This window comes from Triticum dicoccoides, chromosome 2A, assembly GCF_002162155.2.
Source record: "Triticum dicoccoides isolate Atlit2015 ecotype Zavitan chromosome 2A, WEW_v2.0, whole genome shotgun sequence".
NCBI classification, from domain to species: domain Eukaryota; kingdom Viridiplantae; phylum Streptophyta; class Magnoliopsida; order Poales; family Poaceae; genus Triticum; species Triticum dicoccoides.
Window position 1 is genome coordinate 358,827,987 of NC_041382.1, and position 26,483 is coordinate 358,854,469.

Below are 26,483 nucleotides of genomic sequence, written 5' to 3' on the forward strand. Positions count from 1 at the left end.
TGCCACGGAATAACAAAAAATACATTGATCAAATAATTTATGTATTTCGGAATTGTATGTCAAATGACAGGGGAGGAGAGAAAAATGATGTACTCCCTCCGTAATTAGTACAAAGTTGAGTCATCTATTTTGGAACGAAGGGAGTATTTCAGATTCTATATCAAACGTGATAGCATGTGGTATCCATCCATATAGCATCACGATTCATTCTTCCGCTTCTTTTCTCCTCAACAGTATCGCGTCTCTTTTTTGAGCATGACATAAAAACTCAGTGGTCTCTCGGTCAAGCATCTTTCTCATTGTCTCCCCTCCCCCCACCCCCTCCATTATGTTCATCCGTCCTTGCTCTAGCATTGTCATCATTTTGGAAGTCGGTAGTCTATATACTTGCCATGGATTGGGCACTTCTCTATAAACTGGTCTTCATGTATCACTGGAAATGAACAACGATGTGCCAAAAAATAGTATACAGGCACCAACTCCCCTTGTATGTCCTCACCGTTGGGGTTGGGCCTATGGATAATCAAGGTAAAAAAAACCTTCAATAATGTGAAACAAGTTCATAGCTGATACTGACTCCATCAATTATGATGTTATTTTATAAATTACAAATGCCGCAACATCCTATGATGACATTTTGTTGAATCAAGGGGAGTTTTGCTTCTTGATATACATCAACAAGTATGTCCATGAGTGGCAGGTCCAAGTCCCTCTATTGGTTGAGCCTCTACCAAAAAAGTGAGATGAGTACGAGATAAAAAAGAGGTGCACCAATATCTCATTGGAAGACTCTGTCTGGACAGTGCACATTCTAAGCTCTCCGCAGTCATACTTGCACACTATTCTTATAAAAAAATAGTAAGGATACAAAGATATGATAGAGCACTTCATCTACTAAATATAGTGTTGGCGAGTGACCTAATTCATTCAGAAGCTTAGATCAGTCAGTATGAGTGCAAATGAAACATAAATGAAGGTATTAGAGAAAACAAAATTCATTTTGAAAGTTCTTTATGCTACATAGATATACAGTAGGGAAAATGACAACAGTTATCGTTTACAAACCCTCCCAACAAAGTGAAATCAATAAAAACCAAAGGGATTCTTCTATTTCACCAAAGATTTGTTTCATGCCTCACGCCAATCTTGCGTGCAAATAGAAAACTCCCTAAGCAAAAACCTGAATTTAGCGAGGGAGAGTACAAGCATTTACTGAAGTAGTGTCTGTTTTAAACTTGGCTATACAAGGAAAAGGTGAAAGCATCTACCATTATAAACCCTTTTATTTAATTCAAATGTCCAATACAAAATAAGAACAAAAAGTTAGAAGTACATCGTTTACACAGTGGTGGAGGGGGCAAAGAGGCCTTTGATCTCATCAACATGAGAACCAAGCGTGAATTAAATCAGCAAGCGACCATTCAACCATCTGCGGTATCTCCATTACTAAGCTTCATAGCATTTTAAAACAACTACAGCTGCCGGATTAAATTAGAACAGTACAGAGTAACTATCTGTTGCAACAATTTTGTACAAATAAAAGTATGCATGATTGACCTATTATTTTAGAAACAGTATGCTGAACTACTAATTGAGTAGTTGTAATGGACAAACTTTGATCTTTGCTTCTGTAGCTAGAAAGAATGCATATACATACCAATAATGTTACTCTCTCTATTCTGTGTGAAGTCGCAGCAGGAGTACATACATCAGTCGGAGCATGAGTAGATCAGACCATGGAGGGAGCCCCAATACCCCTGGCTATGTACTGCAACATGATATGTACTTAAAACATGTGTAAACATAACACCAACTGGTTATGCAACCCTCAGATTTTGATCGCTCCTACAAAATTTGTTTAGATTGATAAAAATATATATTCCTGACGCTTCTTGAATTAGAATATACAGATGTTTCCAAATCAAAAAGGGCATGTGATTTTTAGGGAAAAGGTAGGCGTACACAACTCGCTATGTTATTCCAAATATTTTTCAGATATTCCGAACTCTTTGATATGTTTTTCAAAGAAAAATAATTAAAAAGATATTCCATAATGCACAAAAGATTTCCAATCTCATAGAGAGAAGTATGTGGAGTGCATAACTCTTAAGGGAAATTAAATATTATTCAAGCTGCAATATACATGAAGAATGAAAATTTGGTGCATACTACTTGGAGGAAAAAAGAAGACGCTAAAATTTTGAATCTACAAAAACTCCATGCATTGTGTGACACTAAAAATGAGAAATAATAACGTATTGAGAACTCCCTGTAGACGGCGTGTAAAAAATCTGCTTGTGATCCTAAATCCTATTAACCAGCTAAGAACTATTCTAAATTGTTACGCTCATACAACAATCTTCAAAACTTTCCCATTGCTTCTCCTTTGAATGGTTAGGTCTGAGTCCCACAATGGAGCTTCCAATTTTTTTATTTCGGAGTTATTTTTCCCAGTTTTATTAACCCGGGTGGCTCTTTAGTATTGCTTTAAATTTGTAGTTATTGTTCTGTAACCAGTTATTACGATTAAGCTCATACCAAATGGCCAAACTCATGTCTTGTCACTCTTCAGAGGATAACCTGCAAGGAAGAACATTTCAGTAGATGAAGAAGAGAGTTCATGTTTTGATGGTCCGTATTCTTTGAATACCATAAAAACCTTGGAATCATAACTTAACACAATATATAGCATGACCATGAGAACACAATTTGTCACCATTCTATATGTCAAACTTTTATGCCACACATTTAGATGCTGACATCTTTCTCCAAAGATAGTATGTTCAAAAAGTATTTATTGGGACTCTTAGTATCTATTGGTAGTTCCTGCTTGTTTCTAAGTTTCAGCTTTACTATCATACAATATATTAGTAGGTGATTACAATGATTCATATGTTGTTTGATCAGTGCCACACAAATACCACAACACCAATTATTTAAAAGAATTGTATCCACTGTACAATCATGTTTGGACAACTTTAGCAATAAGAACATGTGTTGAACATGTAAAAAAACATATAGGTAAATTCTGAAATTGTAGTATAAGATTAGGTAACCTCGGACTATATTTATTCAGGTATAAAATGGAAGACAATAAATGGGTATCCCCCTGTGAAACATAACATCATGGGAACAAACTTGCCTTGTGATAGAAGGAAATACTGACATGGTTACATAAAAAAAAGATAATAGAGGCGTACTTGTGAGAGAGAGAGAGAGAGCGAGAGGTCTTTCTCTCCACTCCTCCTTTCACTCCACCTTCATTCTTGTGACCATGTGTGAGCCCTTTCTCTTTAAAATCTTGTACTTCTACAGAATCCTTGGACCGTTGAAATTCAACCGGAGACCACCCAATCTGAAATGTTTAATGTATATAAGTAACAGGTTGCAGAACTAACAATAGGTTGATAAGCACTCCTATATGCGTATAACAAATACTGTGTATCACCAAAATATGTATCATTATCGATCGACGTAAGCACACTGCTGATCAAGCATATATACCTTTAGTGGAAAATTCAGTAACCAATCTAGTCCCCAGGTGCACAACATCAGAGAGCTGCAAAGATAATCAATATCATCTATGTTCAAACTTCAACGAGATATGCAACACTCCCTAAAAACTGAGGTATTCAACACTACCTTTGAGAAGCAATTTATCTGTTCATTCCTCTGTGAAGAACCAACCAGCCCACAACCGTCATTGGAGATAGGCAATTCCACTGCCCGTCAAACCCATTGCCACCCCAGAGAAAAAAGGTGGAACATCCAAGAGAAAAAAGCAAGGAAGAGGCCAGGTGTGGCTGCTATGCTCCCGCCGAATCAGCCGCACCAACCTGTCGTTCAATCCTTTCCCTGCCAAATCGGCCGCTGACGCTTGTTGTTGACACTGCTACTTGCTTCGCTCGTCTTGATCCCATCTCCTTCCACCACCTCGCTGCTCCTCCTCCCATCACCGCAATCAAATCGGGAGAGACGAGAGAGAGGCAGCGGCGTCCGACGGGGTGAGAGAGAGATCGGAGAGGCGGCCGCGACGTCGCGTACATGGCTTGCAGGGCAAGCGTGTCCGGACCGGGAAGGAGGTGAGAGCGAGACGCGATGGGTATGACCGTATGAGTGTGTTCGGAATATCTACCGAAGATGGTGGCGGAGCGGTGGAGCCAGGCGATGGTGGTCGTCACCTTACTCCAGTAGATGCCTGGACAGCAAGATCGACTGACCCCATGACCGACCACGAACTGGAGGAGCGCCGGGCGTGGTAGCAGGCGACTGCTGCTGCTAGCGGAGAGTAGGAGACCCAGCATGCACTCGACGAGCTCCCACGATGCCTGGTGGGGCGCGGCCGCGTGGGGATGGTGATGGCGGCGGTGGCTGCTCGAGGCTGCACAGAGAGAGAGCCTCTTCATCGAGGGTATCGAATGCGAGGCTGCGGGCTCGTAGGGATCGTGGAAGGAGCGCATGCGTCATGGGGCTCGCGTGGACAAAAGGGTGTAGGATCGATCGTGGGAAAAAGGATCAGTTTTCACGTATGTGGGCTGAGTGGCATGTTTTTTGGGCTGCTGCGATCATGGCCCTCGCGTGACGCTGATGGTTTTTCGTCAATCGCTGTCGTAGGTGGGAAGGAGGAGGTCGAACCATCACGACGTTGGATTCTCCTTTAATAGTAGAGATATATGTGCTCCCCTCCCGAAATTCGCGGATGAACCCTAATCCTCTTCCCCTCTCGCCCGCCGGACATGTCCGTCCCGGACGGATGAAATCGCGCCGCCGCCCCGGGCGAATCTGCGCCCGCCACTTCGCCTCCACCGCAGACCGCCGCAGCCCACGGCCGGCCCACCCAGGGCCGTACCAGGGCTGAGTGCCGCCATGCGCCGAAGCGTGCCACCGCGCCTGCTGCCACGGCTCTTTCCCGCCGACGCCGCCATTCGCCGGTGTAGCCGCCCACCGGGGCTGCAGGTCGCTGGCGCCCTGCTCCTCCACCGCCACGGGCCGCCATCACCGCTCCCCGCCGCTGTGCCTTGTCGTCGGTGCCGCCCTTCGCCGCCGCCGTCTTGCTCCACCCCGCCTCGCCGCCTAGGTCCAATTGAGCTCGCCGGAGTTCTGCCTCGGTTCGTGCGCCAGCGTGAAACCCTATATCTGAGAAGGGTTGACCTCTCTTTTTCCCTAAGTCCCTATTTATTTTGGCTATGTTTATCATGTTGTATCTCCTCATCCGTAGATCCGTTTTGAGCATATAGCATATCAAAATGTTCGCCTCAAAGAGTACATCATTTCATCTCATTGCATCATTTTCATTTGAGTTCTTCTTGATGCCCGAAATGCTGTTGGAAGAATGCTATTTGAGATAATTGTCAGATCTGCTGCTCCAATTAGATATTTGTCATTTTTGCCATGATTATTGTGTGCATGATATGCCCCTGAGCTCTACATGAGTTTTGTTATATGTTTTGTCATCTTTCCAGTGGTGCCATCCATGTATTTTTGTGATGTGTGTGGTGACTAGCACAAGCTTGCAAAGTGGTGCATTTGTTAATGCTGATTTCAGCGACTTGGCAATTCCACTAAGTCCTTGGTCTGTTTATCTCATTATGCCATATGTTCATGTTGTTTCCTAGTGATCCGTGCCTCTTTTGAGGATGATCAGTAAGGATGTTTTGTTAATCCTGTAGTGCTCTATCCATCCATGTCCTTGTTTGCAATTATGGAGCACCCTAGCTTGAGTCAATCAAGCTCTACTTTTGTCATTTCGTGAATCTGGGCAGATTGTCTACTTGTTAGCAATTTCGCCGATGATGTTGTAGTTGATCCGTGCATGCCATGTTATTGTTCTTTCCATGTCTAGCTTGTATTTTGTGTATTCTTGATGGGTGCATGCTTAGATTGTCATGACATGCTCTGTAGTGAGTGCATCGAGCTCGTAAACATGCCTACTTGATATTTGTTTCGGCATGCTCCAGTTTTCACTAAGTCTGAGAACTTATTATGTTTTTGCCATGTTCACATGCTTGCAAATGTATTTTCTGATCCCTTTTGGCTCAAGGTCACTACGGGACATTTGTTAAGTTCTTTGAGTAGCCCCATGCCATGCTTTACTTTGCCATGTTCAGGTCCTGTAGCATATAGTTTTGTTGCTCCAAAGAGTGCTATCTGATCTGAAATTCCAGACAAGTGTTAATTTCACCAAGTCTGAGACCTGATTACCGTTTGCATTTTTGCCATGCTTGTTTGAACCTGTTAATGGATGAATTAGCCGTAGCTCAGTGTTCATCTTTTGTCAAGCATCATGAGTGGACCCCTTCCATGTATTTTGTTGCCATGTTGGAGTGTTGTAGCATGTTTAACTTGTTCAATTTAGTTGGTCACTTGCTGTTTATCGCAGACCAGTGCCATATTTGTTTTGCTTGCCATTTCCAAACCGTGTCTCCGATTCCGGTGTTCTTTATATCGATTTCAACCGAAATAACCTCACCTTTCCAGTGGCACACTTGGATTTCCAAGTTGAGTCCAGGTTCATTCATTCCCTTACAAATCATGCATATGCATCACATACCGCATCTCGCATATCATACCATGTTCATGTGTTGGTTGTTTACTATGTTGTGTGCTTCTTTCCGGTGTTTGCTTCTTCGGGTTGGTTCCGGTAACGTCGCGTTTGTGAGGACCCTTTCGACTACGTCCGTTTGTCTTCTTCATGGACTCGTTCTTCTTCTTTGCAGGATTTCAGGCAAGATGACCATACCCTCGAAATCACTTCTATCTTTGCTTGCTTAGTTGCTCGCTCTTTTGCTATGCCTATGTTGCACCTCTAACCCACCTTGTCCTAGCAAACCGTTGTTTGGCTATGTTACCGCTTTGCTCAGCCCCTCTTATAGCGTTGTTAGTTGCAGGTGAAGATTGGAGCTTGTTCCTTGTTGGAACATGGTTATTTTGTTGGGATATCACAATATCTCTTATTTAATTAATGCATCTATATACTTGGTAAAGGATGGAAGGCTCGGCCTTATGCCTGGTGTTTTGTTCCACTCTTGCCGCCCTAGTTTCCGTCATATCGGTGTTATGTTCCCGGGTTTTGCGTTCCTTACGCGGTTGGGTTATAATGGGAACCCCTTGACAGTTCGCCTTGAATAAAACTCCTCCAGCAATGCCCAACATTGGTTTTACCATTCACCACCTAGCCTTTTCTTTCCCTTGGGTTCTGCAGACTCAAGGGTCATCATTATTTCTACCCCCCCCCCCCCGGGCCAGTGCTCCTCTGAGTGTTGGGCCACCAGGGGCAACTCTGGGCTGGCCTACCGGAAGTTTAGACAATCTGAGTGTGCCCTGAGAAAGAGATATGTGCAGCTCCTATCAGGATTTCTCGGCACATTCGGGCGGTATTGCTGGATTTGTTTTAACTTGTCGAAGTTGTCTTGTAGAACCGGGATACCGAGTTGGATCAGAATGTCTCGGGAGAAGGTATATCCTTCGTTGACCGTGAGAGCTTGTCATGGGCTAAGTTGGGATAGCCCTGCAGGGATTTGAACTTTTGAAAGCCGTGCCCGCGGTTATGGGCAGATGGGAATTTGTTAATGTCCGGTTGTAGAAAACCTGAAGTTGACCTTAATTAAAATGCATCAACCGCGTGTGTAACCGTGATGGTCTCTTCTCAGCGGAGTCCGGGAAGTGAACACGGTGTTGGAGTTATGTTTGACGTAGGTTGTTCTAGGATCACTTCTTGATCATAGTTTCTCGATCGTGCTTTGCCTTCTCTTCTCGCTCTCATTTACGTAAGTTAGCCACCGTATATGCTAGTTGCTTGCTGCAACTCCACCTCATACCTTTTTACTTTACCCATAAGCTTAAATAGTCTTGATCGCGAGGGTGCGAGATTGCCGAGTCCCCGTGGCTCACAGATACTTCCAAAACCAGTTTGCAGGTGCCGATGATACCGTGCAGTTGACGCAACCAAGCTCAAGAGGAGCTCGATGAAGATCTTGTCCTTTGTGTTGTTTCATTCTAGTTGATCAGTAGTGGAGCCCAGTTGGGGTTGATCGGGGACTTTGTCGCTTTTGGGGTTCTTCTTTTATTTTGATTCCGTAGTCGGACCTTGATTGTATTTGGATGTTGTAATGCTTTATTCATGTATTGTGTGAAGTGGCGATTGTAAGCCAACTATGTATCTCTTTCCCTTATGTATTACATGGGTTGTGTGAAGATTACCTCACTTGCGACATTGCTTTCAATGCGGTTATGCCTCTAAGTCGTGCTTCGACACGTGGGAGATATAGCCGCATCGAGGGCGTTATATCCACATTTTGGGACACCTTTGGTTGCACGACCACACTTATCTTTTTGCGTGTCTGTTTCCGTGTACCTTATATGCTTGGTCTATTTGTTACATTGCATCTTGCGAATCTTTTCCAACATTATTGAAGCTCACTTACAATTGCATCAAATTTTGTGCCACCATCCTAACCAAGATCCACCATAATCTTTTACTTATGTAGGTGTGAGAAACCGACAAGAGCTAGTACCAATTGTCCTATTTCCTTGTCCTACATTGGAGTGATCATCGATCCACTTTCAACTTCGGTCAAGGTACATTTGGTATTCGTTCTTCTCTTTCTACCACTCACATTTTTCTTGGAATGATGGATAGGCCGAGTACTTCTACCAACCCACTCTTCATTGAGCATGGCGACGACATGAACTCCTACGTCACCAAGAGCCACCTCTTTGGTCCACAACGTGCTTTGCATCAGGAGCAACAAGCAATGAGTGAACGCATCGACAACCTTGCCGCTGACTTGCAACTCTCCGAGCAACGTACAAGGGACTATTTCGACCACAAGCTCGACGATCACAAGCAAGAGAATGACGCAAGGATGGACGAGATTCGCGCTTTGTTGCTCAATCGCTCTTCTTCCACTTCATCTTCATCAAGAAGGATCTGCTCAAGTCGACACTCTGACTTCACCCTCTCTGGCTCAAGTACACCGACAACGAACACTGTACGCCGTGCCGCACACAACGATCGTCAAGCAAGCCTCAATCCCCTACACGACACCGACTCTCAAGAGCGCAGACAACATCAAACTCAAGAGGTTTTGCTCTAGCATGAGAACGGCAATGGCAACGCCAACATGAAGAGGAAGAGCGCGCACGTCTACAACAAGAATAACAAGATGCCGAAGCATAACAACTCCGTGAAGCTCAAGCACTTGCGGCGCAACAAGCCCTATGAGATTCAAGTCGAGTCGTAGCCAACCGACGCCGACAAGCTCGAGAACAAGAAGAAGCATTTCGCGAAGAACTTCATGAACGACGACATCAAGCTCGCGTGCACCGTCACGTCCCTCAAGTTCCTCCTCGAGCTCGACAAGCTCTTCCACAAGCTTTCCAAGAACATTAAGTTCATCAAGAGCATGAAGAGAATGGACATCCTCCACGACAAGTCCAACATGAGGTTGACAATCCTCCTCACCAAGAGCGACACGAGCTAGACAATCATCTACAACACGGGCGTCATCATCCCCGACCCCAACACAATGAAGAGCAACGCTATGGCAAGCTCAAGTTCACCATGCCCGAGTTCAACGGAAGCAACGATCCCTAAGAGTACCTTTCATGGGCATTGAAAGTTGACAAGATCTTCCGTTTGCTCAACTACGATGAAGAGAAAAAGATCGCGATGGCATCCCTGTAGTTCCAAGACTATGTCCTCATTTGGTGGGAACAAGTTATCGAGCGCCGAGAGGCAAGAGGTGAAACACCCATCACTACTTGGGCACAAATGAAGGATGTCATGAGAGCGCGCTTTGTACCTACCTACTACAACTACGAGCTCTTCAAGAAACTCCAACTACTCAAGCAAGGAACCAAGAGCGTTGAAGAGTACTACAAGGAGATGGAGATTGCCATGATAAGAGCCAATGTCATGGAAGTTGATGAGCAAACAATGGCACGTTTCTTGAATGGACTCAACCATCCTATCAAGAAGATCGCCGACTTCCAACCATACTTGAACCTCATCGAGCTAGTGCATCAAGCTACCAAAGCGGAATGCCAAGTGCAAGATGATTTCAAGTATGCCAAGTTCTCATCCAAGTCATACGGCTTCTCCAACACCCAAGCTTCAACGACTCCAACGTCGTCTACCAAGCCTTCCACTACCAACATCGACAAGTCGAGTTCCAAGAAAGCTTCGTCAACTCCAAGGCATCCTCCTACTACAAGAAACTTCAAGACGAGAGCTTCATCATCATCCACTCCAACCGATGAGACCGTCAAGACAAGTTCCTTCAAATGCTTCACATGCGGAGGCCGAGGCCACAAGTCCTATGAGTGCACCAACAACCGGACCATGATCCACAATGATGACGGAACCTACGACTCGATGGGTGAAGGAGAAATGGACGCTCTTGAGCAAGTCGCCATGCACTGGCAAGTGAATGATGAAGAGGAACAAGTATTTTGTGATGAAGATTCAAGTCCCGCCCTTGTTGTCTCCAAGGTCTTGACTCTCCAACACCACCAAGAAGAACACCAAAGATGCCACATATTCCACACCAAGGCCGGTATCAATGGATGATCCATCAAGGTCATCATCGATGGAGGGAGTTGTCATAACCTCGCAAGTGAAGAACTTTGCTCCAAGCTCCAATTGCCCAATACGAAGCACCCTCACCATACAAAGTGCAATGGCTTAGCGACTCCGGCACTATCCAAGTCGAGCATCGAGTACAAGTCTCCTTCAAAATTGGCGCCTACGAAGACACCTTAGAGTGCGACGTCGTTCCAATGACCGTTTGCCACCTTCTCCTTGGATGCCCATGGCAATTTGATAAAGGAGTCATCCACAACGGCCGAACGAGCCACTACATCTTCAAGATGAAGGGCAAGGAGTACGTCCTCCGTCAAATGTCGCCAAGTCAAGTGATCGCCGACAAACAAAATACCCATCATGGAGATCATAGTGAGAGCGAGCCAACAAAAATAGAGTGAGTGCCACAAGCCCAAATCGAACACCTCCACGATGAGCGAAAAGAAGAACTTAGTCCTATTTGCCACCAAAATTGAGATAAGAGGAGTGTGTGAGAACCCATCTAGTGTCCTACACTACGTCCTTGTGTGAAAGGACAATGCCCCACAAACTAACACTTCTCACACTCTTCCTCTAGTGTTGTCTTCTCTTTTGCAGGAATTTCATGATGTTTTCCCCGATGAGCTACCTCCGGGACTACCTCCACTATGAGGGATCGAGCACCGCATCGACCTCATCCCCGGAGCACCGCTTCCGAACAAAGCTCCCTACTGTGTCAACCCCAAAGAAACCAAAGAAATACAAAGGCAATTAAAGCATCTCATAGACCATGCACATGTGCGTGAAAGTTTGAGCCCTTGTGCCGTCTCCGTCATTCTTGTGCCAAAACGAGACGGTAGCTTTCGGATGTCCTTCGATTGTAGACCTATCAATGCTATCACCGTTCATTATAGGTATACCATTCCACGCCTTGATTATATGCTTGATGAACTTAGCGGTGCCACTATATTTTCCAAAAGTGATCTTAAGAGTGGTTACTATCAAATCTGCATACAAGAGGGTGATGAATGGAAAACCACGTTCAAAACCAAGTTTGGCTTGTATGAGTGGTTAGTCATGCCTATGGGTCTCTCGGAAGCTCCGCATACTTTTATATGTCTCATGAATCATGTCTTTCGCCCTTACCTTGGTGTGTTTGTTGTGGTGTACTTTGATGACATCCTTGTTTTTAGCAAGTCTCTCAAAGAGCATGTCACCCATGTCCGAACCATTTTGCAAACTCTTTGAAAAGAGCATCTCTATGCTAATATGGATAAATTCCTTTTTGGCATTGACAAGCTCATTTTCTTGGGTTTTGTTGTTTCTTCTAAGGGTGGTCAAGTTGATGAGTCCAAGATCAATGCTAATTTGCAACAAGTGCGTAGCTTTCATGGCCTTGCGGGTTTCTATCGTCGCTTTGTGAAAGATTTTAGAACCATTGCTTCTCCTTTGCATGCTTTGAGAAAGAAGAATGCGCCTTTTGTTTGGGGACCATCCCAAGATACCACTTTCAATGAGCTTAAGAATTTGCTTACTCATGCTCCCGTGCTTGCATTACCCAACTTTGACAAACCCTTTGAGATTCATTGCGATGCTAGTGGTAATGGCATAGGAGGTGTGTTAACACAAGAGAAGCACCCCATAGCTTACTTTAGTGAGAAACTCTCTGGCACGCAAATCAATTACCCCATCTATGACAAAGAGCTATATACTTTAGTCCGTGTTTTGCATGAATGGGAACACTGTCTTCGCCCTCATGAGTTTATCATTCATACCGATCATGAAACGCTCAAGTATCTTAAGGGCCAAACCAAGTTAAACAAGCGTCATGCTAAATGGAGTGAATTTATTGAGTACTTTCCTTATGTCATCAAGTACATTAAAGGTAAAGAAAACACTGTGGCGGATCCCCTTTCTCGCATATGCATGCTTGTTACTCAACTTTGAATTGGATGTCATTGGTTTTGAGCATATCAAAGACTTGTATGAGCATGACCCTACTCTTGCGACTCCTTATGCCAAGTGTTTGACGCACACCTCTTGGGAACGCTATTACATCAAAGAAGGAAATCTGATGAGAGCTAACAAACTTTGCATCCCCGAGTCTTCTCTTCGTTTGTTGCTTTTGCAGGAATCTCATGGAGGAGGCTTAATGGGATATTTTGGACGTGACAAGACATTCGCCACGCTCTTGAAGAACTACTTTTGGCCCAAGATGTTTCGCGACGTCAACCGCTTCACGAACCGATGCTCTACATGTCGCAATGCTAAGTACAAAGCTCAATCCCATGGCCTTTATATGCCTCTACCAATTCCATATCAACCACGGGAAGACATTAGCATGGACTTTGTACTTGGTTTGCCTGGGACTCGAAATGGGAAGGATTCGATATTTGTCGTTGTGGATTGTTTCTCAAAAATGGCACATTTCATTCCTTGCAACAAGATAAACGATGCTTCACATGTTTCTACTCTCTTTTGTAGGGAAATAGTGCGTCTACACGGAATGCCAAAGGTGATCGTCTCGGACCGCGATGTCAAGTTCCTTAGCTACTTTTGGAAGACCCTATGTGCCAAGCTCGGAATCAAGCTACTTTTCTCCACGGCGTATCATCCACAAACCGATGGCCAAATGGAAGTTACCAACCGCACACTCTCCGCTCTACTTTGAGTACTCATCAAGAAGAACATCAAGGAGTAGGAGGAGTGCCTACCTATCGTCGAGTTCGCCTACAACCGCGCAAGACACTCAACAACCGGCTAGTCCCCCTTCGATGTCGTCTACGGCTTCAACCCTTTGTCGCCATTGGACATTCTCCCTCTACCACTCCAAGAGCGAATCAATTTGGACGCTAGTGCAAGAGCGACACATCTCAAGAAGGTGCATGAAGATACAAGGAACACCATCGAGCGCCAAGCTCAACTTCAACAAGCACCCTATGGTCTTCAACATTGGTGTTCTCATGTGGATACACCTTCGCAAGAACCGTTTTCCACAAGAACGCATGTCCAAGCTTCGACCCCGAGCGGATGGACCCTTCAAGGTGCTCGCATGATACAAGGACAACGCTTACAAGATCGACCTCCCACGCGACAAGTACAACGTGAGCGACATCTTCAACATCAAAGATCTCTCTCCCTTCCATGGTGATGAAGAATTTGATCCGAGGACGGTTCTTCCCTAAGGGAGGGGAGATGATATGGAGCATCCCAAGGCCATCCCCATGGACCCAACTACATCTCCTACGACACCTCTTGGACCCATGACACAAGCACGTGCAAGATCTCTTGAAACCGAGGTGACATCTCTCCTCTCACATTTCCACTTCGATGCACATGAGAAAGGGCTACTACCTCATACAGACACTTTGTGCATGCTCAGGTATGATGGAGAAGCTAAGGAGCAAGGAGAAGAGGAAGAGAAAGATGGATGTGACGACGAAGAAGAAGAAGTGATGAAGAAGAAGCTATAGGCTCCGGACGACCGGCCAGGACCGGACGTCCGACGACCTGCAGGCTCCGAACGTCCGACCCATACCGGACGTCCGACACATCCACACCCAAGCCAAAACGACGGACTTCCGACGCTCCATGGATGACCGACCTCGACCGGACGTCCGACCGAAGACCAGCCGAGCCGAATCTACGAACGTCCGACATACACCGGACGTCCGGACCCTCGCGAGCCTCCGGAGACCGGTGACTCCCGGACGTCCGACGCCTGTGCGCTGATTCGTGTTGGGTCGCAGCCCATGTACCCCTTCGCCCCCCCTCTTTTTCACTAAGACTATATATACTCCACCTCGTCCAACTTTCTAGGGTTAGCGTTGGTTTAGCTCATTTTGAGAGATAGAACTACGCTCATCCACATCGGATATACTCCTCGTGAGAGACCGCAGCCTCTTCGGAGAAGATCCCTTTGGATTCAAGACCTCCTTGCAGAGAAGAACATCAAGACCTCCTCACAAAGAAGACTGTTACCCTTGTATCGTCCCTAGTTGATCATGTACCATGTGAACTCTTACATATCCGAGGATCTAGCACATGTGTGACTTTCTTGTGTTTGTTTAGTGATGCTCTTGTGTTTCCCCCCTCTTTTCCCCCTCTCGTTCTTTGTGTTCTTCGCGGGATTCCGCTCCTTTCGTGAAAGATCGGGCGATTAGGGTTCTACCCTACATCAAGAACTGACGGAAGGAGTCAAGATCAACTACCAGGCACTGGACATCCGGCCCCTGGAAGTGTCTACGGCAGTAAGGAGCCAGCGGCCATGTCTACAAGGCCCGGACATCCTCCGTCCAGCCCGGACATCCGGCCCCGGCCCGGAAATCCGGCGTCCCGCCCGGATATCTGGACTCCACCTATCCAGTAGGCAGCAAGACCACCCCCGCCAGCCCGGACATCCAGCCTTCCACCAACGCCCGGACATCTGGCCCCGTCTGTCTGTGCACAGTAAAGGGCCGAGGCCAATGTACCCCTTTAACCCCCCTAGACTATAAATACTCTCCTCGTCCCTCTTTCTAGGGTTAGCAGTGGTTTAGCTCATATTTAGAGATAGAGCATTGCTCATCCACATCGGATCTACTCCACGAGAGAGACCGCGGCCCCTGTTCGGAGAAGATCCCTTTGGATTCAAGACCCCGCTATGGGAAGATCCCCTTGTGGATTCAAGACCTCCTCACGGAGAAGACAGGCTACCTTTGTATCATCCTTAGTTGTCCATGGATCATGTGATTTCCTATGTACTCGAGGATCTAGCACATGTGTGACTATTTCTTGTTGGTTTGAGTGATCTCTCGTGTTTCCCCTCGTGTTCTTCGTGTTCTTCACGGGATTCGTTCCTTTCGTGAAAGACCGGCCGATTAGGGTTCCACCCTACATCATCTTGGTATCTAGAGCCACCTTGATCATGATTTCGGAGCCTCCCCGTTGTGTTGATAGCCTTGTTTTTGTTGATTTTGTCCCTAATTTGAAAATTTCCCCACAAAAATAGCCCCAATTTTTTTTTGTGATTTGTTGGTGTGATGAAGTTTTGTTGGATTTGATCCACGGATTTCGTGTGTTGCCGAAGATCTAGCTTCCCATCCACTTTTCCCCAATTTTCATCCACAAATTCCTCCGAATTTTGCCCGGATTTGACCTCTCCACGCGGTGTTCATCGCATTCGTCCCCGGATCTCGAGCCCGGACATCCGGCCTGATAACCTGGACATCCGGCCATCAAGCCCGGACATCCAACCCCTGGCAGTATCACTTCCTCTCCACCACTCGTTTTCCGCCTATATTTCACCAAATTTTGTTCCGGTGCCCACATATACTTCCGCATACCTCCATCACTTCTGCATAACACCACCATATACCACATACACAACCACCGCTTACCAACACCAACTCCGACAATTTTGGTCCAATTTTGGTTTGAGAATTTGAGTTGCGGTCCCGTATCCTACTTGCGTTTCATCTATTTAAGTATGGTTCGACATCAACATCACCGCCGCTCATCTTCGCCATAGACGCGCCATCAACAATGACCACCTTGACTACATCTTGGTATTCGTGCCACCATTTTGACACCACACCGTAAGCAAGAACAGTAACCTCGTCTTGGTATTGGACATATCACTCTTGCCATTACATTGATAACTATTATAGCATTACTCCTTTGCACCGCTTACCCATCGAGACTAGCTTTTGAGTATTGCCGGCAATGAGACTTGTGCACATTAGTGATCATACTTCCCATGGAATACATACAAAATTGTTGCATATCTTGGTATCATCTCTTGTGTCACAAGGTTGTCATCACATACACAATTGCTATCTTGGTTCGTGAAGCACTGCATGAGAAAAGAGCTCAAGCAACAAAGAGCCAAACAAGCTTTTAAGCAAAAGGGAAAGATAAGCAAAGAGCTTTTAAGCAAGAACCATTGCATCATACAACATTAAGATTGTCATATGAGATCATCTTGGATCATCTCATAGAGAGACCTTGCATAGAGCATACTTGGGATAGAAGTTGTTGCATTTTTGCTTAGTAGGTGGTGCACAAGTCTTTGTATCCCCTATTGTGCAATCGTGCAAGCATCTCTCTAGTGTTGTGCAACAAGATCATTTTTGTGGACTCCACATTTTGGCTCACACTTGGTTGCATGACCCCATCTATCGTTTTGCGTGTGTGTTTCCGTGTACCGTATATTGCTTGGTCTACTTGTTGCATTGCAATCTTGCGAATCTTTTCCAACATTATTGAAGCTCACTTACAATTGCATCAAATTTTGTGCCACCATCCTAACCAAGCTCGACCATAAGCTTTTACTTGTGTAGGTGTGAGAAACCAACAAAAATTGGTACCAATTGTGCTATTTCCTTGTCCGCATTGGAGTGATCATTGATCCACTTTCAACTTCGGTCAAGGTACATTTGGTATCCATTCTTCTCTTTCTACCACTCACATTTTTCTCTTGGAATGATGGATAGGCCAAGTACTTCTACCAACCCACTCTTCATTGAGCACAACGACGATATGAACTCCTACGTCACCAAGAGCCACCTCTTTGGGGCACAACGTGCTTTGCATCAAGAGAAACAAGCAATGAGTGAACGCATTGACAACCTCGCCGCTGACTTGCGACTCTCCGAGCAACGTACAAGCAACTACTTCGACCACAAGCTCGACGATCACAAGCAAGAGAACAACACAAGAATGGACGAGATTCACGCTTTGTTGCTCAACCGCGCTTCTTCCACTTCGTCTTCATCAAGAACGAGCCGCTCAAGTCGACACTCCGACTTCACTCTCTCTGGCTCAAGTACACCGACATCGAACACTCTTCGACGTGCCGCGTGCAGCGATCATCAAGCAAGCCTCAATCCTCTACGAGACACCAACACTCAAGAGCACCGACAACGTCAAACCCAAGAGGCCTTTGCGCTAGCACGAGAAAGGCAACAACAACGCCAACATGAAGCGGAAGAGCGAGTGCATCTACACCAATAAGCACAAGATGCCGAGGCACAATGTCAAGAGCAAGAATTGCGAGATGCTCAAGAACTTGAGGCGCAACAAGCCCTCCAAGATGCAAGTCGAGCCATAGCCAAGCCGATGCGAAGCATCCTATGATCATCCCCATGTACACTAAAGCATATGCCTTTGCATCTAAGGTGAACTCGCTCCTTTCTGAATCTTCCTTTTCCGCATGTAAGACATGGATGCTACTTCAAGCGTGGACCTTGTGCATACTCAGGTACACCCAAGGTGACCATGGAGAGCCCAAGGACCAAGGCCAAGCATGCACAGAAGTGAAGGAAGGAGAAGGAAGAAGGGCCAGCTACTACAGTGGCCGGACATCCGGCCCGACCCCCGGAATTCCGGCATCGGCCATCCAGAGAGCACCACAAAGGCCCAGCGTAGCTCGGACATCCGGCCATCACCCCAGACATCCAGCTCCTCCTGAAGCCCCGGACATCCGGCCCCTTCGCCCAGAAATCCGTCCTCTCCATCGCCGAATGCATCTGGAAGACCCAGGCCAGCCTGGACATCCGGCCCGTCCCGAAGCCCTGGACATCCGGCCCCCAGCCCAGACATCCGGCCCCTGCCTGTGCGTAGAGAATGGGCCAAGGGCCCATGTATCCTCTCCCACTTACCCCTCCGTGGCTATGGCCTATATATACTCCTCCACCTGCTTCTAGTTAGGGTTAGCAAAGGATTAGCTCATATTTTGTGTGAGAGCTTTGCTCATCCACTTGGATACCTTCTCCTCGGAGATTCGAGCCTCCACTGGAGAAGATGCCCCAAGTGGATTCAAGACCCCTTTTAGGGAAGAACTCAAGAACTCCTCATGGAGAAGACCGGCTACCCTGGTATCGTCCTTAGTTGTCTGTGGATCGTGTATCTTTCCTTATGTACTCGAGGATCTAGCACATGTGTGACTTATTCATGTTGGTTTAGTGTTTCCTCTTGTGTTTCCCCTTGTATTTTCCCTTGTTTTCCCCCTCGCGTTCCTCGTGTTCATCGCGGGATCCGCTCCTTTCGTGAAAGATCGGCCCATAGGGTTCCTACCCTACATCATCTTGGTATCATGAGCCATGTTGATCACGATTTTGGAGCCTCCCCCCTTACGTCTCAAAGTCTCAAAGTCTCCAGGCTCCGGACGATCGACGATCCCCGTACGTCCGACGACCTCCAGGCTCCGGACGTCCAGCCTCCTCCAGACGACCAACACATCCACACCCGAGCCGACACAGACGGACATCCGACGCTCCACGGACGACCGATGCTTCTCGGACGACCGACCCTGACCGGACGTCCGACTGAAGACCACCCGAGCCGAATCTACGGACGTCCGACAGGCATCGGACGTCCAGACCCTCGCGAGCCTCCGGACGACCGGTGACCTCCAGACGTCCGACACCTGTGCGCTATTTCGTGTTGGGCCGCAGCCCATGTACCCCTTCGCCCCCTCTTTTTCACTAAGACTATATATACTCCACCTCGTCCAACTTTCTAGGGTCAGCATTGGTTTAGCTCATTTGAGAGATAGAGCATTTCTCATCCACATTGGATCTACTCCTCGAGAGAGACCGCGGCCTCTTCGGAGAAGATCCCTTTGGATTCAAGACCTCCTCGCGGAGAAGAACATCAAGACCTCCTCACGGAGAAGAACGGCTACCCTTGTATCCTCCCTAGTTGATTGTGTACCGTGTAAACTCCTATGTATCCGAGGATGAAGCACATGTGTGACTATCTTGTGTTGGTTTGAGTGTTCTCTTGTGTCCCCCCTGTGTTTTCCCCTCGTTTCCCTCCTCGTGTTCTTTGTGTTCATCGCGGGATCCGCTTCTTTCGTGAAAGATCGGCCTATAGGGTTTCTACCCTACACCATCTTGGTATCATGAGCCATGTTGATCACGATTTCGGAGCCTCCCCGTTGTGGTGCTAGCCTAGTTCTTGTTGTTTTTGTCCCTAATTCAAAAATTCCCCACAAAAATAGCCCCAAATGTTTTTTGTGATATCTTAGTGTGTTGAGCTTTTGCTGGTTTGGATCCATGGATGTGCTTTGTTTTGAGTGGATCTACCTTTTCCCCCCTTTCCCAACCCTTTCCATCCACAAAATCCTCCGGATTTGACCATTTTCGCCATCTCCACCTCGAACCCTAGCTGTTCATCCCGTGCCAAAATTCGCCCAGGCACCGGACGTCCGACCCAGCCCGGACGTCCGACGACTGGACGACCGACCCAGCCCGGACGTCTGACGAATCCTTATGAAACTGAATTTTTTTTCAAGTGTAGTCACCACCACCGCCCCACATTTCCGCATACGCACTCCTACCACCATTGCACCATCACCACTTCCGCATACCACCACCATTTGGACCGTTTCGCTCTCCGACACGTGTTGCCACTTTGAGCTTTAAGAATTTGAGTTGCGGCTCCATATCCTTTTGTGTTTCGGCTATCTAGGTACGGTTCGACATCATCACCGCCGCTCATCTTCGCCACGGACGAGTCATCAACAACGACCACCTCGACTACATCTTGGCATTCGGTCCACCATTTTGACACAATACCGGAAGCAAGACTGGTAACATCGTCTTGGTATCGTGATACATCATTCTTGCCATTACATTTATAGCCATCATAGCCTTTCTCCTTTGTGTTGCTTACCCATTGAGACTAGCCATTGAGTATTGCCGGCAACGAGACTTGTGCACATTAGTGATCATACATCCCATAGCATACATACATCATTGTTGCATATATCGGTATCATCTCTTGTGTCTCAAAGTTGTCATCGCATACACAATTGCTATCTTGGTTCGGCAAGCATTGCATGAGAAAAGAGCTCCAACATCAAAGAGCCAAACTTAAGCAAAGAGGAAAGATAAGCAAAGAGCTTTTAAGCAAGAACCATTAGCATCATTCAACATTAAGATTGTCATACTCGATCATCTTGGATCATATCATCGAAACACCTTGCATAGAGCATACTTGGGATAGAAGTCGTTGCATTTTTGCTAAGTAGGTTGTGCACAAGTTCTTGTATCCGCCTATTGTGCAATCGTGCTAGCGTCTCTCTAGTGTTGTGCAACACAGGCATTTTTGTGGATTCCACATTTTAGCTCATCCTTGGTTGCACGACCCCACTTATCTTTTTGTGTGCGTGTTTCCGTGTACCTTATATACTTGGTCTACTCGTTACATTGCATCTTGTGAATCTTTTCCAACATTATTGAAGCTCACTTAAAATTGCATCAAATTTTTTGCCACCATCCTAACCAAGCTCCACCATAAGCTTTTACTTGTGTAGGTGTGAGAAACCGACAAGAGCTAGTACCAATTGTGTTATTTCCTTGTCCTACATTGGAGTGATGATCGATCCACTTTCAACTTCGGTCAAGGTACATTTGGTATTTGTTCTTCTCTTTCTACCACTCACATTTGTCTTGGAATGATGGATAGGCCAAGTACTTCTACCAACCCACTCTTCATTGAGCACGATGACGACAAGAACTCCTATGTCACCAAGAGTCACCTCTTTGGTGCACAACGTGCTTTACATCAAGAGAAACAAGCAATGAGTGAACGCATAGAAAACCTCGCCGCCGACTTGCGACTCTCCGAGCAACGTACAAGGGACTACTTCAACAACAAGCTCGAAGATCACAAGCAAGAGAATGACGCAAGGATGGACGAAATTTGGGCTTTGTTGCTCAACCGCTCTTCTTCCACTTCGTCTTCATCAAGAAGGACTCGCTCAAGTCGACACTCCGACTTCACCCTCTCCGGCTCAAGTACACCGACATCGAACACTCCAATAGTTCCACTAAAGTTCCAATTATTATTCTATAGGTGGATGAGATAACTGAAGTCGAGGGTGTGGTTAATGACATCAAATGTGTTGATGAAATAGAGCCTTCTGAAGAACTGAGGAGAAAAATACAGAAAGGTCAGTCGAAACTACTTCTGCAGTACAACATAATTAGCTAGCACTACAAACTATATACCTTTCTTTGTCCTGATGTTCATATCCTTAAAAGAAATTGCTTCACATAAGACAATAGCTGCATGACCTACGAACGATGTTCCCTGACCAACAGTGCTCTTGCCATCATGCTCGCTGTTGGTGCTGCTATGGCAGAATTGTGCAAGCATCGGGCATGCAGGTGTTGTGTGTATAGTAGTGCCGATCCTTAAATATCTTCTTTGTGCTTTTTGTATTGTCGTAGTGTGTGTGTGTGTGTGTGTGTGTGTGTGTGTGCTTGTTTCCATTTTATACTTAATTTATTGTTTGCTGTAACACCTAGTTCCTCCTAGTTTTATAGAGTTGTTTGTTTTGTTCACGGTGGATGTATAATATATAAAATCTCATGGTATTTTTATAGTTGCATGCCTATTTTGACAAAATGTTGATTGCAAACATTTACTTTGTACCAATTACTTGTATCTATCTACTTGCTTATGATCCTTGTATCCATCTACCGTTCCTGATTGTTCTCTATTGCTCTGTAACTATTTCTTTTTATAAGAAAACACCACCCAGGACTATGTGATCAGGACGATTCTCCGATTCAGTTGCAAATCCTTGAATCTTTCTACCATTCATGATTGTTCTCTATTGCTCAGTACCTACTTTTTATGAGAAAACACCACTCAGTACTATGTGGTCATGATAATTCTCTGATTCAGTTGACAATCCTTGTATCTATCTATTGTTCTTGATTTTTCTCTATTGCTCAGAACGTATTTCTTTTATGATAATACACCACTCGGACTATGTGGTCATTACGACTCTGTGATTCAGTTGCAATACAAGTGACATAACGGCTTGTTTAAAAGCTGAAGCTTGCTGATATGTTCCATCATCTTAAAAATGCTATATGGTTAAGAAAAATATATGAAAATATATCTACAAGCAATGATAGAGATCACAAAAGTTGAGCCAAGCAACTCAAAAAGTATCAACCTCGTAGTGCAGAATTCAGTTTGAGATCCTGAATGTGCGTGGTGCCTCTTACTCTTAGATGTGGAGTTTAATTTACAACTGATTTACTGACACAACCAAGGGCATTGTACGACATCAGATTTCCCATGGGAGTTCCCATACCATGCACATGACTGAGTTACATCCATTTTAAGCAACCTGTCAATAATTTTTAGCCAAAAGTAAATGTGATTGATTACACTGGGAACCAAAATAATTTATACCATTATTTGTGTTTGTTTGAACCAAGTATCTTTTTTCACTACATTGTCACTCTATCAGTAAAGTGCTCCTGATACTACTTTTTACCTGTGTTCATTTTGAGTTGTTGGCCTTTTAAGGAAAACATTTTGTAGCGAATACTATTGCTCTAGATTATGGTTCAATGTATATATTTAATCATTTTATGTAGTGGTTAAGTGAAATATTTTATATATCTATCTCAACAAACATGTTGACCGAGATGTACATGTTTACTCATTTCATGTTCTTTGTTTCAATAGGGCATTTATTTCAAATGTCTTGGTATAGATTTGGTCTATCCACATATATCAACTGATTTATGCGGTAATCTGTGAGGATAGATGTTCCACCAACCATCTCACTGCTAATATTCATATTTGATTTCTTTCTGTGTGATACCAGCACGTGCATATGTTTCTTTTTGCATGCCAAAATCCTTGTTTGGTTGCTACTAAAATGGGCATGTTGACTGAAAAATGTGATGTTGCTGTATATTGTTCCTTTTTCCTGTCATTTTATTGTAGCCGAGCTAATCACTATCATTTTAAATAAAGGTTTTGATTAATATTTCCCATAATTTATTCCTCATGCTAATAGTTCTCACAATTTGTTTTCTGATATCCTTTTGCAGGTAATTGAGGTAGAATAGAAGATATTAAACTAGTTCCGTTTTGAAGGGTAACTCGACCTAGGATGGAACAAATGATGCTACACTTAAGACAGGTAACACGATACACAGATTATATGTATCTAAAAGTCCGGTGTGATTGTGAGATGTAATTGTAATTTGCTATGGTGGTCTGAATTTTGTAGTTGTGAATCTGTAGTTGTGCACTATATCATTATTTTTTTGCTAAATGGAGATTCATTACTTTCTTTGTGTGGATCCAATATTGGGCAATCTTGGCTGAAGATGGTTTGGAACAGGCAAAGGCTGAACCTAGAACGTGCAAGCATAATAAATGTGTATGAATGGCGATGTAGAAAGAATATTAAAATATTTAAAAACTGGTGAAGGCCCAATAAACAATTGACTATATGGGCCTAAATCTAGAAAGATAAATGGGCTGTATTGTTGGGCTGCCAAGTCAGATCGACTATGATGCCACATCAGCTGCCATGTGATCTATATCCATGACGGAAAGGTCTGTCACAAAGGCTAGGGCTTGTTCTGGGCAAGATGGGCCTAGGGGTAGGTCGGTGACGGTCAAAACCGTCATGAAGGCCATGTTGTCAATTATGACGCGATATACATGACGGATTTAGAATTCGTCATGGATGTCCATCCATGATGGTTTTCCACTGTCCTGTGATGGATTAAAACTGTCATGGATTAGCAGATTTCTTGTAGTGCATCATAGCACAATTTTGCGTATCTTACCCATCAAGACTAGCCTTTGAGTATTGTCGGCAACGTCACTTGTGCACATTAGTGGTAATACTTCCCATAGCATACATACCATATCATCTTGGTGCATATCTTGGTATCATGTTTTGTGTCACAAAGTTGTCATAGCATACACGATTGCTATCTTGGTTCGTGAAGCATTGCATGTGAAAAGAGGCTCAAAAGAGAAAGAGCCAACCAAGCTTTTAAGCAACAGGGAAAGATAAGCAAAGAGCTTTCAAGCAAGAACCATAGCATCATGCTACATTAAGATTGTCATACTAGATCATCTTGGATCATATCATTGGAACACCATACATAGAGCATACTTGGGATAGGAGTCATTGCATTTTTGCTTAGTAGGTTGTGCACAAGTCTTCGTATCGGCCTATTGTGCAATCGTGCTAGCATCTCTCTAGTGTCGTGCAACAAGTGCATTTTTGTGTTTCCACATTTTGGCTCATTCCTTGGTTGCACAACCCCATTTATCTCTCCGTGTGTGAGTTCCCGTGTACCATATCTTGCTATTGGTCTACTTGTTGCATTTGAAAATTTGTGAATCTTTTACAACATTATTGAAGCTCACTACAATTGCAACAAATTTTGTGCCACCATCCTCACAGAGCTTCACTATAAGCTTTTTGTGTAGGTGTGAGAAACCGACAAGAATTGGTACCAATTGTGCTATTTCCTTGTTCCACATTTGAGTGATCATTGATCCGTCTTCAACATCGGTCATGGTACATTTGGTATAAGTTCTTCTCTTTGTCCCACTCACATATTTGCTTGGAATGATGGATAGGCCAAGTACTTCTACCAACCCACTCTTCACCGAGCAAGACGACGACATGTCTTCTTACGTCACAAAGAGCCACCTCTTTGGTGCACAACATCCTTTGCATCAAGAGCAACAAGCAATGAGCGAACGCATCGACAACCTCGCCACCGACTTGCGACTCTCCGAGCAGCGTACCAGAGACTATTTCGACAACAAGCTCGATGACCACAAGCACGAGAATGATGCAAGAATGGACGAGATTCGTGCTTTGTTGCTCAACCGCTCTTCTTCCACTTCATCCTCCTCAAGACGGAGCCGCTCAAGTCAACACTCCAACTACACCATCTCCGGCTCAAGTACCCCGGCATCGAATACTCTTCGACGTGCTGCACGCCAAGATTGTCAAGCAAACCGCAACCCTCTACACGACAACGACTCTCAAGAGCAACGACACAGTCAAAACCAAGTTACTTTTGTGCAAGCACAAGAACGGCAACGCCAACGCCAACAAGAAGAGGAAGAGAGAGCGCGACTACACCAAGATGCACAAGATGCCAAGGCACAACGTCAAGAACAACAATTGCAAGAGGAAGAGAGACGCTGGTAGGTTCATGGGGATGACCTTGGGATGCTCCGCATCATCTCCTGATGAGGACATCAATACCATTTTTACACCCACAACCCTTGCTGCTATACATACTGGACCAATTACTAGACCTCGCGCACGCCAATTGAATTATTAGGTACTTTTGTTTCTGGGTAACGATTCTAATGTTCATGAGAATATGATGCTGCCTAAATTTGATACACTTGTTTTTCTTACAAATGAAGGGCGTAGCTTGGACAAGAAAGATGAACCTTGGAGCAAGTTCAAGCATGGAGATGATGGCATGCGCAAGGGGATCAAGAACGGAGTTACAAGTGATGATTTCAGGACTTTGAAGCCACCATAATGAGTGCATGAAGCCTTGGACGAAATATACAAGATGCCACTTCATAAATTTCGTCCAGAGGCTATTCTAGGTGCTGCGTCATCTTATTTTTGGGCCAGGCCCATGTAATTTCGAAATACTTGATTATAGGCTGTTTTTAGAGTCTGTATGTGTGGGGAAACAAGAGTTAGGGTTGGTTTCGAACCCCTCCTCCAAGGGCCACGAAATTCCTCCCTCTCTCCTCCATATATACAACCCTTAGGGCATCGTTTAGACTTCGGGTTTTATTTAGATTAAAAGTTCGCCCTAGCTGCAACATCGCGTACTTCGTTTGTGTTCAACGACCAGACCAAGACGTCACAAACCCCCACCTTGATCACTAAATCTTTCATCTGATATTCGCAATATCCAGATTGGAATCTCAGTTTCTTGCTTGTTCTTCACTTGCTCGCAGGAAACAGACCCACGTGGTCAGGTTGATCATGCTCTGGCATGGTCAATAACCCCTCGTAAGTTGGTTTAGCGATTGCTAAGGCGCGATGTCTCGGACGTTCATAGACGGATCGTCAAGGTTGACTCCCACAGAAAACGATAGCCACCATCTCATC